Source organism: Leptidea sinapis, chromosome 12 (assembly GCF_905404315.1).
Source record: "Leptidea sinapis chromosome 12, ilLepSina1.1, whole genome shotgun sequence".
NCBI classification, from domain to species: Eukaryota; Metazoa; Arthropoda; class Insecta; order Lepidoptera; family Pieridae; genus Leptidea; species Leptidea sinapis.
In genome coordinates this window covers 12880672-12900329 of record NC_066276.1, presented here as the reverse complement: position 1 = coordinate 12900329, position 19658 = coordinate 12880672, and the positions used below count along the sequence as shown (strand labels likewise).

Sequence of the window (19658 nt, the reverse complement as noted above, 5' to 3'; positions counted from 1 at the left end):
TGGACGTCAAGATTAACTAAATGTAAATCAGATATAATTAAATTAAAGGCTTATTCCAAAAGATTAAAATCAATTATAAAACTTACACAGAGGTCTCAAAATAACTATATCATAAAAAATTCCTCTAATAAAACAAAGTCACTTGGAATATAATAAACGGTACTTTGAACAATATCTCTAGAGATGACATAGATGCCATTAGAATTGGATCAAAAATTGTCACTGATCCTCAAATGATAGCGCAGGCATTCAACTATTTCTTTATAGATGAAATTAACAACGATTGCAAAAAAAGTGGTTATAATGATAACCCCAAATACATCACTAGACACCATCAACCTAACTCACTTTTTTTTAACCCAACATGCTCCTATGACATTCCGGATGCAATAAAGTCATTAAAAACACAAATAGTAACGGATACGATGGTATAAATACAACAGCAATAAAATATATCGCTACCATAATAGCAGCTATCGCTACCAGTATTAAGTTACATTATGAATCAGTGTATCGAATATGGTATATACCCAGATAAAATGAAACTTACGGTAATAAAACCTATTTTTAAAAAAGAAGACAAACTGGATATGCAATTTTATAGGCCTATCGCCTTGATTCCAATCTTATCAAAAGTTTTTGAAAAAATTATACACAAAAACCTGTATTCGTACTTTGAAACATTTAATATTTTGACTAAGGAGCAAGTAGGCTTTAGGAAAATAAGTCTATCAATGAAGCAATTTATAACTTTTTGGAAACGGTAATGACTAGTTTAGAAAATAAAAAACGAGTGACAGCTATATTAATGGACATGACCAGAGCTTTTGACTATGTCGACCATTTAATACTGACCAATAAATTAGAAAGGTATGGCATAAGAAACAATGCTCTTAATTTAATTAAATCATATTTATCTGGTAGACAACAATTAACAGAAATAACTAAAATAAATCTTATAACTAAAACTAAAATGAAATATTTATCAGACCCCAGGAAAACAACATTTGGCGTGCCCCAAGGCAGTATTCTAGGACCACTGCTTTTTCTTATTTATATAAATGACCTTCCTCAAACTATTAAGGATCCAATGGTCCTATTTGCAGACGAATCCATTAACATATGAAAATTACATAAACAATTCGCTTAACGAACTAATAGAGTGGTTAAATTATAATAATCTAAAAATCAATCTAAATAAAACATGCATGACGAAATTTGCTTACAAAAACACACAATCTTATGGATTAAATATAAATTATGACGGTAAAGCGATTAATGAAGAGAAGTCCACAAAATTCTTGGGCATTTGTCTTGACCACAATCTGTCATGGAGAACACACATTGATTATGTCATTAAAAAACTTAATAGGTTCTCATTTGCTCTACATATGCTGAAGAAAGTAGTTGATATGACTGCGGTGTTAGCAGCATATCATGCGTATGTAGGCAGCACTCTGAGATATGGAATACTATTCTGGGGTAATGCTCCAGGGATTTATGAAGTATTCAAAGCTCAAAAGAAATGTATCAGATCTGTCTGCTCACTAAAAGCAACCGAATCATGTAAACCTCACTTTATTAAATTAAATATTCTTAGCATGCCATCAATATATATTTATGAAGTAGCAGTTATGGTCAAGAATAATATCAATAAATATGAAACGCTAATTTCGAAACGAAACGACAACAAATTACGACCTTTGAAGTCCAGAACAGAGTTGTATCGAAACAGCATCTTTTGCATGGGACCAACAATTTACAACAAATTACCTGACAATATTAAGCGCGAAAATATATTCTACTTTTAAAAGTCTCCCAAATCTTAAAAAGCATACTACTCATTAAAAGATTTTCTTGACGATAAAATAGTAAATAATAAAAATTAACTTCGACTGAACTCAATATCATTGTATAGCTAATGACATTATATTATAAATTAAACTTAATAAGCATATGAAATAATAAATATTGTATGATTGATGTTAATCTAAGTTTGCTTGGAATGTATATCCTTTTTTAGTATAGTACTATATATTATAATTGTTACAGAAATTAAAACGTGAACTTTGTATTTCTCTATAAGTTTGCATGCCTTGTGGGTTAGGATAAGAGCACTTGTTAATTATAAGCCAACAACATATTATTACCTGATCTTGCAAATAAAGATGATTTGATTTGATTTGATTTGGATGAACAACAAAGTCTCGTGGAAGGACGGGAGCCTCATGGGGTTCACCGATGGGTCCAAAATGGAAAATGAAGTTGGCTGTGGGGTCTATGGAGTACGCCCCAGGTTTAGATCCAGCACAAACCTGGGGAGCTTTACCTCCATATTTCAAGCAGAGGTGTACGCCATCTTGGTATGCGCGGAAATCAATATCCAAAAAGCCTACTTCAATCATAACATATACATTCACTCTGATAGTCAGGCAGCATTGTTGGCTTTAGACGCTGACTTGACGACGTCTAAGTTAGTCAATAATTGCATTGAATGCCTGAATTCATTAGGCATGAAAAACAGAGTGATTCTCATATGGGTCCCAGGGCATGCCGGAATCATAGGCCATGAAATGGCCGATGAGCTCGCATGAGCTGGGGCTAAATCAGTCCAATACGGTCTGGAACCCATTTGTGGACTGCCTAAGAGCGCCATCCGACACACCCTGAGTAACCAATGTAAACAAGAAGCACTTAAACGCTGGAACAACTCTTCAGGTTTAAACCACTCTAAAGCACTGATAAGGGCATTCAACAGCAGCTATGCGAATGAAGCCCTATCTTTGAACAGGAAAAATCTATGCATACTCACTAGGATGCTAACCGGGCACTTTCGCCTAAACAAGCACCTCAGTGTGGTCGGCATCAAAAGCGACAAAACTTGCAGATTCTGCCTTGAGGATGATGAAACGCCTATTCATCTACTCTGCGACTGCGGCCCACTAATGCATAAGCGTAACATAATCTTTAGCGACTACCTCGTGCCACCAGATAGTGTTTGCAACACTCGCGTCAAGGAATTACTGCGGTTCGTAAAGGCGGCAGTTTTTGACGACGAGCTTTAGTATGACTGGCGAACACAATAGTTCAATTTTGGACGCGGTGTTACTAGGAATCTTTAGGACTAGGATATAGCCACACTATTCAAATAATAATAATAATACAATCACACACATACATACCACACACGTTCACATACATACATACACACCCACACACACACATCACATTAAGTTTAGATTACAAATATATCAATTTTTATTATGTTATTATTGTTAGTAGTTTTCTTTCCCTTAGTTAATTAATTATATTTATGTTAAGGTCAACTTCTTTATTATTACATCTTATTATTATGTTTTTGCTATGGAAGAGCGGGGCCTCCTACTACAGGCAACTCCTTGCTTAAAAGGAGACCCCAACACTGATTGTATATTTTGTATTTTGTTGTAATAAATAACTTTGTAAATTTTGTAAATTTGTAAAATTACAATGCAGTGCCGCCGTTCAGGATTGTTGAAAAACCCAAATATTCTGAGCGGCACTACAACTGCGCTCGTCACCTTGAGACATAAGTTGTCAAGTCTCATTTGCCCGGTCATTTCACTAGCTATGGCGGTGATACGGCAATTAGGGTTTTTTTTAGTGGTGAATGTACTAACTTGAGTGTGTAGGTATCGAATACGTAAGTAATAAATAACGCACGGTGGCCACGCCAGCGTAGGGGATCTATGCAATGACGTTGTCGATTGCCAATTGAGCACAGTCGCTGAGTTACACGCCTCTGCGTCACCACTGTATGACCTGTACATGCAAGCATATATGCGGATGCGTTCCTCAATACTAACGTCTAACCTATGCGAAATATAGCGGCCAATCATATAATTGGTCATATTTATGCATCTGAGGGTATTCAACTCATATTAACAAAAGCTTTAATTGATTTTTGATGCTTGTGTTTGGTGCTTGTTCCGGTTGTGAATCACTATGTACTGTGTTGCCACGGACGAGTAAAAAAAGAAGGACTCCGTGTTACCTTACATAGCAGTGCAGCACCAAAACAAGCCGGTAAACGAGTAAATATATAGCCCCACGCACACACTTACACTAATACAAGCCGATATCAGTACATGAAAAAACCAGCCAGCAACGTTCTTGTGATTCCACATTCTCACGCAACACGTGAGAATGTGGGCAGCGGTAATTACTTAACATCAGATGACCCGCTTATATGTCTTTCTCTGCCATAAAAGATACGGTGATTGATACGCGCCTGCAATAGTGCTTAATTTAAGTTTTACCTGATGCTCTATATTATAAAATCAGCTCTTAATCTGATTTATCCTAAAATGTAAGTAAATAATTGAATCAATAGTAAAAAATTGGCTACAATTGGAATTTAGTGTAGAACTTCGACGATATAAACTTAAAAACTAATTTTCCGAGCGGATCCCGGAGATTCATCATCGGTAGCTCCGTAGCATTTTTCACTTCGTATAAAAACTAAAAGCGAAGAAAGAATTATTTCTAGAAGAGAAATTTTATTGCAACATTGTTGAGAAATCGAGCTGGGATCTTAAGTATCTCACTCAAGGTTTACTTTCCAATATACTAGAACGTTAAATTTCACAGATGCGGAGACAGGGCCTTAAGAATAATTAAGCCCTCTTACCTTTAAAACTACAATTTCGAGACAATGTATGTTCATCATGATCATTCATGTATATTATCTTAATTTTAAGTTTTAAGTGAACAATGTTTTTAACATTTCCGATATCATCGATATAAATCCTGTATTTCAAATGACCCCGGAATTTGCATTGCTTGTGATTTGAAGACCCAGAATTCCGATACTAGGCGAGGCTTTAAGGGAAGTGTTGTCGAAGAGCGGTGATACACAAATGGGGTTTTTTTAGTGGTAAACGCGGAAACTTGAGTCTTATGGGAGTTAAATTGGACAAGGTTCAATTTACCCCATTCCGCGATCTTCTCAAGAGAGGACTCGATAGAAGACACAAGTGTCATCCAGCGCTGGTTGACGATATCCCGAGAGAGAACTGCATGGCCCGTGTATACGGCTTCACCAGTACTGTTTTCTGCACAGCAATGTATGTTGGATGCGTCCAACATATCATTGATATGCAGAAGAAACGGTGTAGGAAATAGCACACAGCCTTTGGAACTCCAGCGTTTATGGGCTTCGGCTCTGGAAACCTCTAATATTGCAAAAGTCCACATTAAGCGTAGAGTGGTGTGCCGTGGTGATACTACTTCGTTTGTACTCGGACATGCGCGCTTCTATACCCTACCCAGAGTACGATGGGCAGTTCGAGCGAGAATGCTCGGGGAGGGATTCTCTGACTCCCGCGGAGCCGGCGCCCTCATGGGTTAAAATCTCTTTTAGGACCACTGACATATTTTGATGGAGGGACGGGAGGATGGGCTCCCATCCAACACTGACCTATGCGAAACAAAGCGGCACTAGGCCTCTAATTCACGCCGCTTTTCTGTGCCGAGTGTGGTACTTAATCCGGACGAGTTGGGCCCGTTCGTGATGACGTCTTAACACGGCAGCGTGACTCTTCCGCTTCTTAAAGCCCTTAGTCGCCTCTTACGACACCCTTGGGCCTGGGACTCTCCTTATCTTTTTTATTACTCCAATTTTATTCCCCTATATTATAAAATTATAAAATCATAAAGAAATACGTTTTTGTTTCATTTTTAACTCATTCACTTTTTTTTTTTTTTTTTTTTTATTAGGAAAAGCAAACAACTACAACTTACAAAGTAGATACATAAAGAAATAACAATTAAGTCTAATAAAATTGTAGTCAGATACGCTATCCACATCTTACTATGAAAAACTTAGAGGTATTCAATGTTAGGTACAAAAATAAATGTTTATACAATACTAATTGAAACTAAAGAGAAATACACAATGTTCTTAATATTATGGCTAGTTGGAGTAAATTAAATTTATAGAAATCAAACAATTAATAAACACAAAAAGGAAAACAAAAGAAATAATTATCTACACAAATCTACACTAAAATATGACTATATATACAATGATATTAACCTAAAGTACTTATGATGATCAGTAGGTATTAAAAAGAATGTATGTAAATAAATCAAATATTATCCAGTATTTTTTTTTTTAATTTGGCACTTGAACTGGCTCTCGGATAAATGGAAAATGTCAACACTAATGAATTCTTTGTTGTAATTGTCAACTAATTGATGCAGAGGTGATCTTATTCCTGCATTAGTACGAAATTTACCTGTTGCAAAAAGTTTACGATTACACAGTCCTCGGATATGGGCTGTTCTAGGAATAACATAATTTAATTTGTTGGTCAATTCTGTACAATCAAATTTGCTATGTATAATGCCGTGCAGAAACATACATTGAAGAAGTTTGCGCCTTGATTGAAGGGATAGTAGTTTATACTTATCTATCAAATCTGCGTACGACATATTGTAATTGTCATAGCATCTGTAACTCATGGATCTTAAGAATTTACGTTGGACATTTTCTATCATTTCGTAATACTTTTTATAAAAAGGGTGCCAAATAGGAACGGCATATTCCAATTGGGAACGTACAAGGGATTTATATAAATGTAAAAAAGTATAGGGCTTCTTAAAGTCAATGGATGTTCTCATGATAAATCCATACATTTTGATTACACATTTGCAATGGCGTTAGACTACATTATTCCCGAATGCTCACATTTTTTTTTGTATTGACAGAACAGGTCAGGTCAGCTAGTAATTTTATAATATATACATATATATATACGTGAATTTTGTAAGTTCTACCGCAGCTACTCAAGTTGGAAATATAAACTTGCGCTTAGGAACAAATTTAACGAGGAATTTTAATTTATGTAGATTGGCAAGAACTACATTATTTTATTTATTTATTTAAATTTCCAAGATAATAAAATATTATCTATAAAAATGAAAAAGGTAATATTTTTTTTAATCATATCACCTTGCAAATTAAATGAGTACATTTATTGTGTAAATATTTGAACAGAAGTCGCATTCTGAAAGTCCGTCTTAACAAGCACCATGCTCAAATATTCTCTCTGTGTTTTTCTGCTGGTTGCACTGCTTGAAAGGGTAAGTCATCTTATATTATCTACATGATAAATGTTTTCATGTAACTTATCCCAAAAAACTAAATTTGAAAAAATCTATCTGTAGATTATTTATTGAAGTAGGCGTTATTTTGCGGAAATCCATAATTATCCAAATAATTTTAGTTTTCTTTAGAGTTAATTCCGCCAATATTTGTCTTTAAACAATTCGACACGTGTTTTGCCCCTGCACGAGGCATCCTCAGGACGTGTTGACTCACCAAAATCTGACTCAAAGTCTCGTGCCAGATTTTAGAGACTTTGAGTGTCTCTCTCGGCGAAACACGTGTCGAATTGTTTAAAGACAAATATTGGCGGAATTAACACTAAAGAAAATTCAAATAATTTGGATTTCTGTAGGTCGTTAATTTTTGGTTAATCCCCGAATAGGTATTTGTAATTAAGGGTACTGTCACACATCAGCTTAACCCCCAGAAGACTCAAGGTTGTGCGTTTACTACTAAGTAAACCCCATTTGTCGTATCAAAGCTCTTCGACAACATTTCCTTTAAAGGCTCGCCTAGTATCGGAATACTTGGTCTCGAAATCTTGAGCGATTGCCAATTCCGTAGCCGTAGCACAAGATAAGAGGTAGTCAAAAAAACGACAGTTTTAACTTGGTTTTAACGAATTATTACAAATAAGTTGGGAAAATGAATGTAAATTTATGACATTCAATTTCATTGTATAAAGACAGTATATTTCGAGTAGTACCAGTGGGAGGCTCCTTTTGCACAGGATGCTGGCTAGATTATGGGTAACACAACGGCGCCTATTTCTGCCATGAAGCAGGAATGTGTAAACATTACTGCGTTTCGGTTTGAAGCTAGTGAAATTACTGGGCAATTGAGACTTAACGTCTTGAGACATAAGACGAGACTTGACTACTTATGTCTCAAGGTGACGAGCGCAAGTGTAGTGCCGCTCAGAATTTTTGTGTTTTTCAAGAATCCTGAGCGGCACTGCATTGTAATGAGCAACGCGTAACAATTACCATCAGATAAACGTCATGCTCGTCTCGTCCCTTATTTTTATAAAAAAAAGTAATTGTTTCAGTACTTTAAAAATTGAAACTAAGTAGTCAAAGTTGCATTATTTTGTTACTCACTCAATGACTGACCCACAGGCTGAACAACAGATCTTAAGAGTCTGAGGCACTTCTAGCAGACATAGACGCTTCAAACCTCGAAAACAGTTAGGGTTTAGTGTACAAATCAAGGAAAATGTAAAATAATTTGCAATTTCGGTCCAGTTTTCTACATACACGAACTACATAAATGACTTTTTAACCCTTACGTGGCACTTTCGAGAGTGGCTTACATCTAATTAATGTCGACCTTGGACGTATAACAGCGCAGGAATTCTCTATTTGTGAACACAATGGACTAAAAATTATTTACCGTCCAGACAAAAATTGCAACATAGAGCCTCCAAGAAAAACTCAAAGAAACAGGGAGTGGGCTTGGGTGGAAAAATTGAAGCTGAAGCTCCAGAAGTAGTATCAGAGAGGACAAAGAGGAATACTACCTACAAAAATATGAAAAGCTCATAAGACAGAGAATGGGCTTTAAGAAATTCCGTTGTTGGTATTCAAGGAGTAAAAGGTACCGGAAAGGAAAAAAGAACGAACATCTATTAAAAGAAATGAGATGCCAATTAAAAAATAACTTTTAATAATTAAACAAAACAAATGCCTATGTAAAATAATCTATTTGATTCAAAATGGCCGTCGAGTTTCTTGTATGCTCTCCCCGTAATCTCCACTTTATAAATTAAATATTTATATCGACGATTCCAAAGTGCTCAGTTTTAACCTATTTGAATAAAGTTTATTTGACTTGGACTTTGACAGTACCTTTGATTATATAATGGAAGCTGTTATTTTTTCTCTGTTTAATGGTACTTAAATTTATAAAAATGGCTCTCTTTTAATAGTAATTCGTATTAAATGGCATTTATTTTCTCAAAATTGATTCCTTTAGACTTATTTTTGATGTCTTTTCTAATATACAAGATACTACTACCGCTTCGGAAACAAATGGAGCTCTGACAGAGAAGAAGCGACGCAAGAAACTCTCCCAGAATTCTTTTTTTGCACTCTTTTCAATAAAATATACAAAATTGTACTGTCATTGCTACTGCTATAAAATAATCATAACCTAGTTCCAGGCTGTAAGATCACTTAGATATTCAGCTGTGGAGTAGTAGGATTTACGACAGAACAATTTTTTATTAAAACATTTAAATTTATTTATAGATAATGCCTGAACCGTAGCTGGGACTTACGGGCAACATTATTAACTGGGCATTATTAATAAGGACCGGCCATTATTAATAATGCCCAAGAGCGATGGGCGAAGTGATTAATTTATCACATTGACCGGCCATTATTAATAATGCCCGATGGCCCGTGGTCCATGTAATAAGTCAGTGCTTGAGATAGCTTGAATTTATCACTTGGACCGGGCAATGTGATAAAATGTTGGCGCGTTCAAATGCAAAATTTCCTATTGCAGAAATAGGCCAAAGCGTTCGAGTAAAGATACCAGATGTCGATCGGGCCAAGATGGATAGTCGTAATATACTTGCTATTATTATATAAAAATAAAAACTGTACAAACTTGCAACTAAACACGGTATTTTAAACCAACTGTACTCCAGAAATCAGTTTACTGTGTGTAAAGAAAAGTTTTTTTCGATCGACGATGTTCCAAAAGTTGATATTACTCTTCAAGAATGTGCTCGAAGAGACTCTCATTTTGATGGACAAGGCTTCCAGCATTGTAACTGTTTCCAGCATTGACTGCAATTCAAAACGTTGTAAATGCAAGAAATCAAACATTCTTTGCGATTCTAAATGTCACAAAAGCTCATCTTGCAAGAATAAATAATTCTAAACTTAATAACTTTCTTGCACAGTCCTTATTTATTAGATATTTTTGTTGATTTTTCTCAGTTTACAAATTTTTTAACTATTGTTCTTAAGTAATATTCTTGTCAAAATAAAAGTAGGTAACTAATGATGTCATTACATTTTTAAATGTTTATTTTTTAACTACTATGTTCAATAGTTTATTTTTTGTTTACTTTTCATGATTATTTTGTGAGTTTAATTTCATTTATTAAACAAAAACACTACAGTTCACCTATTTTATTACTTTGCCCAAGATAGGGCGGGTATTATTCATAAAGGCCGGGAAAAGTGAATAAACATGCTGTTTTAATTACATTGTCCAATTGAGTCGGGCATTATGAATACAGACCGGCCATTATTAATAGTGCCCGGTCTTACATTTACCCTTAAAGCTATTATGTATCTTATGAAGCCTACTAGAATTAGTTACAAGCAATCCCTTATGTCTAGTGTTATAATAATGAAACTCACCATTTCACATTTTTGTGAACGTATAATATATTATAGAAAATTTAATTTTCATAAGTGTACTGACAATGAACAGTCATAATATTTATTTCTTTAAATTTTTCGTTGAGACACTGTCTATAACCAAGCTGATATATAGCACGAACAGCTCTCTTTTGCAGAGCAAACACTATATCAATGTCAGCAGCATGACCACACTAAAATACCGTAGGTCATGATGCAGTAAAAATAACTGAAGTACACTAATCTAGCGGTCGGTACATTCGTGTACTCTCTAATCTTTCTAACGGCGTATGCCGCAGAGCGGAGTCTATTTGCTAGTTGTGCAATATCGTATATGTGTCGATGTGTGAGAAATTCTGGCAAATACAATTAATTTTAAAACGAACTAATTTATATTTCAGACCTTCCAGACAGAGGTTCCGGCAGGAGGTATTCTGTTTTCTATTGATTTATATAAATACTTTAATATCACTTAGTAACGAGAGCAAGTTAACCAATAATCAAATCAAATTAAAATCAAAATATATTTGTGAAAATATACTATAGTGATCATTATAGCTATATAAATAGCATAGACCGTTTTAGTTCAAGTATAGTTGTACGAACTGTAGTATTAATTAAAGTATTAGAAATTAAAAATGATTCATAACTCTTATACTTTTTGTATTTAAATAAATATACAGAAATAAATTCTACTAATTATATAATGTTATTTTCAGTTCAAATATCTGAAGAGGAAATGAATGTCTTGAAACCCGACAGTCCAGTGCCAGAATCAAATCCAAGTAAGTATATTTTAATTAGTAATAAGTTTACTTTCCCCGCTTTGCTTGTAATCGAAAGTCGAATATACTCGAAGTCATATAACAGAATACTTAGAATAGTTTAAATTTCCCTTTACTAACTTCGATCCCATTATAAAAAGTCAGCAAATAATGTACTTTGCTGACTTCTGATGGTGTCGGTTCCTGAAGAGAAAAAATCAAAAAACCGGCCAGCCGATGATATCATGCATTTGCAAAAATGGTCAACCAAGTAACATAATATGCACGAAATGCAAGGTACATGTTAAGCTATGTGAAAGATAGAAATTTTTATTGTTCAAATCACACCAAGACCTGCACTATGTATATTTTACTATACATTGCAAATAATGATATTATAACGTTAGCCAACTGTTCGAGTAACGTTGATGAATCTTGTATATGGCTTGTTCAACTCTCAGGTTGTGGCTTCATCTACAGGATCTTCTTTACAATTGATGTTGAGTGACCTGCTCAACCCCAATATTTGCATATTAGGAAATTGACTTGAGATGTCGCTCTTGCCAATCTAAAACAATTTGTTATTTTTTAAAGTGATAACCCTCAATTCATTAATTACACAAATAAAATTTATAAGCGATGCGGGACTCGAACCCGCGATGAAATGATTATTCTTTCCTTCTCTCCGTGACTTTAATGCTAATATTATATATAGTATTTGGGACGAAAAGATTTTACGGAGCTTCTTGAAACCTGCCCATCCAAGTTGGATTCGACGAGTGACATCTTTCGCGACATTGGACCTGCCTAACTAGATTGCTTATCTAAGGTCTACTCGTCAACAATTTCAAGGGTACAGTTTCCAATTATTTGTGTTGGAGTAGGTGTGACATGGACATTTGACATGATTTTCATCTTGTCTATGTTCATTTTGAGACCTACTCCTTGGGAAGCTATATTGAGGCCGTAGATCATATGGCTTAAGTCTTCCATGGACTCTGCCATGATTACAATATCGTCTGCGTATCGAAGGTGAGTGATGTATTCGCCGTTCATATTGATGCCCAGTCCGTTCCAGAAGCTTAAAGACATCTTCCAACACAGCGGAGAACAGCTAGGGCGATATGACAACGCCTTTTCTGACGCCCCGCTGCAGTCAGATAGGCTTCGAGATCTGATCCTGAAGAAGAACTGAATGGCGTTTCCATACAAACACTTCAACACTTCGATATATTGATAATCAATGTGGCACCTCTGGAGAGACTGGAGCACCGCCCAGGTCTCGATCGAATCAAAGGCTTTCTCATAGTCAACGAACGCCAAGCATAGTGGCTGGTTAATGGTTATACTCATCCTTCTTCTATATAACCTGCTGCAGCGTAAGCATTTGGTCTATGGTGCTAAAGCCTTTTCGGAATCCGGCTTGTTCGGGAGGCTGGAGGTCGTCGAACCTGCGCACGAGACGATTCGTGATAATCTTAGAAAACAGTTTATAGTTTTGGACCTAATGACTAGAAATGCTGCGTTAATCTTGAGACTATATAAAATAATCTTAAACCTACATAATATAACCTTCACTTTAAAATCTAAAATTATATACGCATAAACTATATAGTCAAAGACAAAGTCAAAAAAATCTTTATTCACTGTAAAACTTTATAAGTTATTTAGTGCAAGTCAGGATGAAGTATAAAAGTTACAATAGCATTCGAATGAGTATAATAATATTCATTAACAAAATTTAGAATATTAATTCCAACTATCTTTATCATTCAAATAATCTTTCACATTATAATAGGCCTTAGTTGTTAATTTATTTTTTACGATACATTTAAATTTTTTAATAGGTAACATTTTCATTTCATTTGGGAGTTTATTATTATTATTAAATATAACACAATCCACTTTAAAAGATTTAGCAATTTTACGGAGCCTAGTAGATGGAATTGCGAGTTTATGTTTGTTTCGAGTATTGACACTGTGTACATCACTATTCTTTTTAAATTGGCTAATATTTTTATGGGCGTATAGGAGGTAAGGTATATGTACTGGCAGTGTACTGTCATAATATTTATTTTACTAAACTTTTCTCTTTTGCTCTCAAAAATTGCTCTTTTCTGCAGCACAAATATGTTTTCAATATCTGCAGCCCTACCCCACAATATAATTCCGTAAGACATGACACTATGAAAGTAGCTGAAATATACAAGTCTAGCCGTTTCAACATCTGTCAGCTGCCTAATTTTTTCTATCGCAAATACTGCAGAGCTAAGTCGATTACATAAGTTTTTTATGTGAGCACCCCATTGTAGCTTAAAGTCTAATGTAATGCCTAGGAATGTTGTCGTTTCTACTACATCAAGTTTGTCATTATTAATTTTTATAGGTGTTGGTTGGTGCTTTATATTTGGAAGTGTAAACCTTACACATTTTGTTTTTCTTTCGTTTAATAGTAAGTTATTAACATTAAACCAATTTACTACTTCAGCAATGTCGTCGTCAACCTGACAGAAAGTTTTTTGCTGTCGTTTTATTTTAAATAACAAAGATGTATCGTCAGCAAACAGTATAATATCATGTTTATTTTGAATAAGGTATGGTAAATCATTGACGTAAACCAGGAACAAAAAAGGACCCAAGATTGAGCCCTGCGGTACACCCATCGATATGATAGAGCCAGTTGATCTTTTTCCATTAATGTCTACTCTTTGAATCCTATTACACAAGTATGATTTTATTAAATCTAGTGAAACATCCCTAACCCCATAGTGGTGAAATTTTTGAAGTAAGGTTTCATGATGGACGCAGTCGAATGCCTTGGATAAATCACAAAACACTCCTAACGCATCACATGAATCCTCCCAAGCGTCCAAAATATTTCTTATTAACTCGATACTAGCATCTGTGGTTGAAAGACCTTGAGTAAAACCATATTGTTTATTATGCATGAGGTTATGATTGTAAAAATGGTTAATTAATTGCGTTAACATAATTTCTTCGATATGGGTCTAAAATTGGTGGGGTCAGCTTTATCTCCCGTCTTAAATAGAGGAGTGATCTTGCTATAAAAATAAATAAATAATAAAAAAATTCTTCTTTAATAATAATAATAATTAATAAATTTCGTTTATTTCAAAGATTACATATACATTTTTAGTGGTTGAGACTTCCCAGACTTCTTTATCAATATACCTACATAGAAATAATGCACATAATCCTAAAATAGTATAATATATTAATTTACAGAACAAACACCTGGTGCTGCAATAAGTGACATGAAACCCAGAGGACCACAACATGGATCACAACAAGATCCAAGTAAATGTTTTTTTTACTATATCCTTTGATAGACTTAACGGCCACCAAATGTACTTTACCCACTTTGCTTGTAATCAAACCTAGTCAAAGTCCTGAATGGTGACAGAAATATTTAAAAATTTCCTTCCATTTTTAAAAAGTAAGCTATCACGGTTTTTCCCCAGCGAATAAAACCGTTCCAGCCCAACAGGATATGAGCGCTTTTAAAATTGAAGATTTAAATGATTTTTGATTTGAACGATGACAACATTAACAGGCGCAACTCAACTGTATTAGTACACGCTCGCACATTGATAACCAACTGAAGAGATATTATTCTAGAAAAATTCCGACTGTGCCAAAGACGGACGATCTCCTCCCCGTGCGCAAATGGTATGGATCGGGCCACTCCGCTCTGCTTAATGTAAGCTTTTATAACATCATCGGAATCAACTCCAACATAAAGTCCGTACACCAACATTATCGTTGGTTGTTTTGACGGGGACACAGATATCATCTAGTATCGGAATACTGGGTCTCGAAATCTCGAGCGGTTGCCAAATTCGTGGTCATCTGGAAGGCAAAGCCAAATTGGCTTCAAAGAAACTGGGCGTCATTAATAGAGCACGGCAATACTTCAAGCCGGCCCACATACTAGCGCTCTACAAAGCGCAGGTCCGGCCACACATGGAGTATTGCCGTCATCTCTGGTCTGGCGCACCCCAGTATCAGCTCGATCCATTTGACCGCGTGCAACGCAGAGCAGCTCGAATTGTTTGGGACCCAGTGCTCTGTGAACGGCTGGATCACTTGGCGTTGCGTAGAGATGTCGCTTCATTGTGTGTCTTCTACCGCATTTATCACGGGGAGTGTTCCGAAGAGATGTTTAACCTGATTCCTGCCGCCGAATTCCACCTTCGCATGACACGCCACAAGTTAGGATATCATCCTCACCATCTGGATGTGTGGCGGTCCTCCACAGTGCGGTTTTCTAGGAGCTTTCTTCCACGTACTACAAAGCTGTGGAATGAGCTTCCTTGTGCGGTGTTTCAGGGACGATACGACATGGGTACCTTCAAAAAAAGCGCGTACACCTTCCTTAAAGGCCGGCAACGCTCCTGTGATTCCTTTGGTGTTGCAAGAGATTGTGGGCGGCGGTGATCACTTAACAACAGGTGACCCGTACGCTCATTTGTCCTCCTATTCCATAAAAAAAAAAGACACAGGTTACAAATAATTAATTAATTAATACCTCACATCATTGTTTATATAATACTAGCTGACCCGACAGACGCTGTTCTGTTAGTAGAAAAAAATGATGTAAGTATTCGGGAATAATGTAGTCTAAAGGCATCGGAAATGTGTACTTATGAAAGAGAATGAGTTATAAATTAAACAAAAACATATCTCTCAATCATTTTATTTCTTATTTACTTGTAAAAAATTATAAGGATTAATGTCATATTTGTGTAAACAGCTTTTACATTACCGCTTTATAAAAGCCAATATTTAAGGTATTAAAATGGATATAGTATGTTATCCTTATGAGATAGACATATGCCATCCTAGACTTTTCTGTAGACCTATATTAGATACAGAATTCTACCATACATTATTTTATTATATCTCAAAGGGACAGAGCGTTTCCGTTGAAAACTTCCAGACGGCTTAATTTTTCCGACACCTCCAACAAATATCGTTAATGTATACAAAAACGTATACATAAACTTAACAAATTATATGCTAAAACCATCCTCGAGAACCACGCTATCCATTGGTCAAAATAGCATGAAAATCGTGGCAGTAGTTTTTGAGTTTATCGCGAACAGACAGACAGACGCGGCGGAGGACTTTGTTTTATATAATATGTAGTGATTTGTTCGTATATTATTCTTGGTAATTTACGTATTTGGGACATGTGTGACTTTATCGCTGCACGTAAATTTTGTATATCGTTTCCCTACATGTTTGCGTATGCAGTTCTCTTAGTGGTTAATCATCCCACGGAATGCGTTTATTCGGCCATTGGCGATGTGCTAATACAGATCCCCTTCGTTGAAGACGTCTAGCCTTCGTTGACTTTAATTTGAATAAGATCCCATGCAACGTCAAATGTTTATATTTAATATTTTTTATCATTAGATCAACAGTTAATGAAGTCAAACTAAGGCTAAGCCAACTTTTATATAAATATTAAAATCCCAAAAAGGTATTACGACGAGAACATAAACTAGATGTCCCGTTTTTGTATGGAGTGTGTTTTTTTTTTCATTTTGCGGTTACTAAACAAAACCAAATATCTAGCGAGCCGAGGACCGACTAAGTAAAAGACTTAGGTTAGCTCAACGGTCAGGGTTGCGATGGACTGAAGCCGATGGAAACAAATACTTCACTCCAAGTGTGGACCACTTGTGGATGACCAAGATCCTCAGACATGAGGGAACGACTAGAGAGAAACAAAACCAAACTGTGATGGACTTCAATAATTTTAAACACCTTTGTTTTTGTTAAATTAAATATCTTTGCTAAAGATTATTTGTGATTTTAAGCTCATCCTGTATGTGAAAAAGGCCAACATTGCGAACATCAAAAGGGACGAGGAAAAAGATCAAGCAAATATGTCTTTTCTTTTATATTTTAAAGCTTGAAATTAAATCGATTTAAAATACAATTGAATTAACTATAATTATGGTATAAATAAAATTTTCAACGAAATATTTATGCAATTTCCCTCACTTCTCATTTACAAAATGCAAAGTGTCTAGTCATCCGTTAAATATAAGGATAATAAATTAAAAACTAGCTGTCGTACGGCAGCTATTTACGTCTCTGTTTTGAAGTTAATTTGGTAAGTTAATATTTGACTGCATTCGATGAAATGCGTGTGAGAACCAGCGACCGATAGTAACGGATTCTATAATCTCCAAAAACACTTCCCCATATTTCAAAATTGAAGATGAATTTTCAGGAATGGACATAGAAGTTATTTACGTAATGTACCTAGTCTGGCCGTAAGTTCTGTTATAAATTAGGATTGTAATGTAATGACGTAATGTAATCTTCCCGAAGCGATACGACTAACAGCCGATCTCTGGTTGTGGCCTAGTTGAGATAAAAATCGTAACTATCGTTGACTTTTCTGTCTCAGTAAGCTTATCGACGGTAAATCACCTATCTGTCAATGGGAGGACGTATACCTTATCAGAAATAGAGGTTTGTAATTGCAATTCACGCGTCCCAATATAAAGGCCGTTCCAAATATAGTACTATCTACAGATAGAGATAAATAACTACCTTCTACTGCCAGTTGTGCTGTCAATAATCTGAAGCTGTCCCAATATACCCGAAACGTCATTCTTATCGCCTTTTATTGGGACGCGTGAAATGCAATTTCCATACAAACTTCAATCTCTGGTAAGCTATACGTCGTCCCTTTGACAGACAGAGTGTACGGGTAAGGTGAGTTACCGTCGATATATTTATTGCAACAGAAAAGTCAACGATAGTTACGATTTTTATCTCAAGTAAGAGATAGACTGAATATTGGGGACGGCCGTAAGGCGATAAGAATGACTCATCGGGTATATTGGGACAGCACCAGATTATTGACAGCTAAACACTGACAGTAGAAGGTAGTAATTTATCTCTCTGTAGCTAGTATATTGGGAACGGCCGTATTGCTTAGCGTACATTTCACAACTTGATTTTAGACAGTCTCTTGATAACCTTGGCTGAAGTATTCATTCGATTCATATTTAGTGCTAAATTAGATCTTACTAACTAAAATATATTATAATATGGTGATACTAAATGTGCCACAAGCACTGTTAACCACAGATTAGGTACAAACATTTAGAAAGACAAATATATTTATCATAACATTACATTACAAGTAAAAATAAGTGCAAGATAGTATCAATTTTAAATAGTAATAAAAGTATTAGTTATGATTTTAATGCTTGTACTATTTTATGATTAAAACATTCCAACTAACATGCACAGAATATCAATATGATTAAAATTTACATTTTGCCTGCGTATTTACGACAAAATGTGCTAGCAAAAAGTTGATAAGCTCTACGACATTAAGAACTCGTAAGTACTTTGAACATTATCTAATTTTTAAGTACGAATATTTGGGGTGTAAAAAGTAGATGCAACCGATTCTCATACCTACCAAATTTATCGTACTACAATTCTTATAGGTATTAATCCATTGCCATCTTGCAACCCTATAGCGGATTTGTGGATGGAACAGAATAATATAAAAATAACGATACAAAAATAGGGGTAGATCGTACAGGGTTGAAAATTTAGCGTTGTATGTATTTTTGAATGTTGTATTATAAAAAAATAAAAACAAAAAATTACGTCCAAAAGGGGTGGACCATCCTAAACATTTAGGGGGATGAAAATTAAATAGTAGCCGATTCTCAGACCTACTGAATATGCATATAAAATTTGGTAAAAATCAGTAAAGCCGTTTCGGAGGAGTAAGTTAACTAACATTGTGACACGAGAATTTTATATATAAGATTATAAAGCATTATTAGATCGAGTTGTAAGTGCCTGTCCATATGCTCAACTAAATCATAAAGTTCACTTTCTGTTTATTATTATAAGGATTCCACACGGACACAGCATATTCAACCTGTGAGTAGATAAGTTCAATAAAAATATAATGTATGAATGTATTGGGTTAGGTGAAATTGATATGATCGAAGAACAAAACCAAACAATTTGATTTTAATTTCAAAGCTTTGTTGATAATATTATTTATGTGTATTATAATTTGCACCTAGGTGAAATTTACCTACTAATGTGATTCCGAAATCAGTAATCTAGGCAACAGCTTTCAGATATTCATCACAAAGCCTGTAGTTGAATTTATGTACTGATTTTCATTTTATGTAAATATTATTGATTTACAATTACGATGAACTACGAGACAATATATTTATTTTGCAATATTCTCCATATTGATCCAAATCTACTTGAAATTTGATGTATTCCTCAGATGTTTTATTAGTGTGGAAAATTTCAACGTCACCAGCATAAATCAAGATGTTA

The 19658-nt window shown here is 35.1% G+C and overlaps 1 pseudogene; it reads left to right on the top strand.

The window, feature by feature from the left end:
• The first annotated feature begins 539 nt into the window (after nucleotides 1-539).
• On the top strand, nucleotides 540-15803 carry LOC126967339 (uncharacterized; annotated as a pseudogene).
• The last annotated feature ends 3855 nt before the right edge of the window (nucleotides 15804-19658 follow it).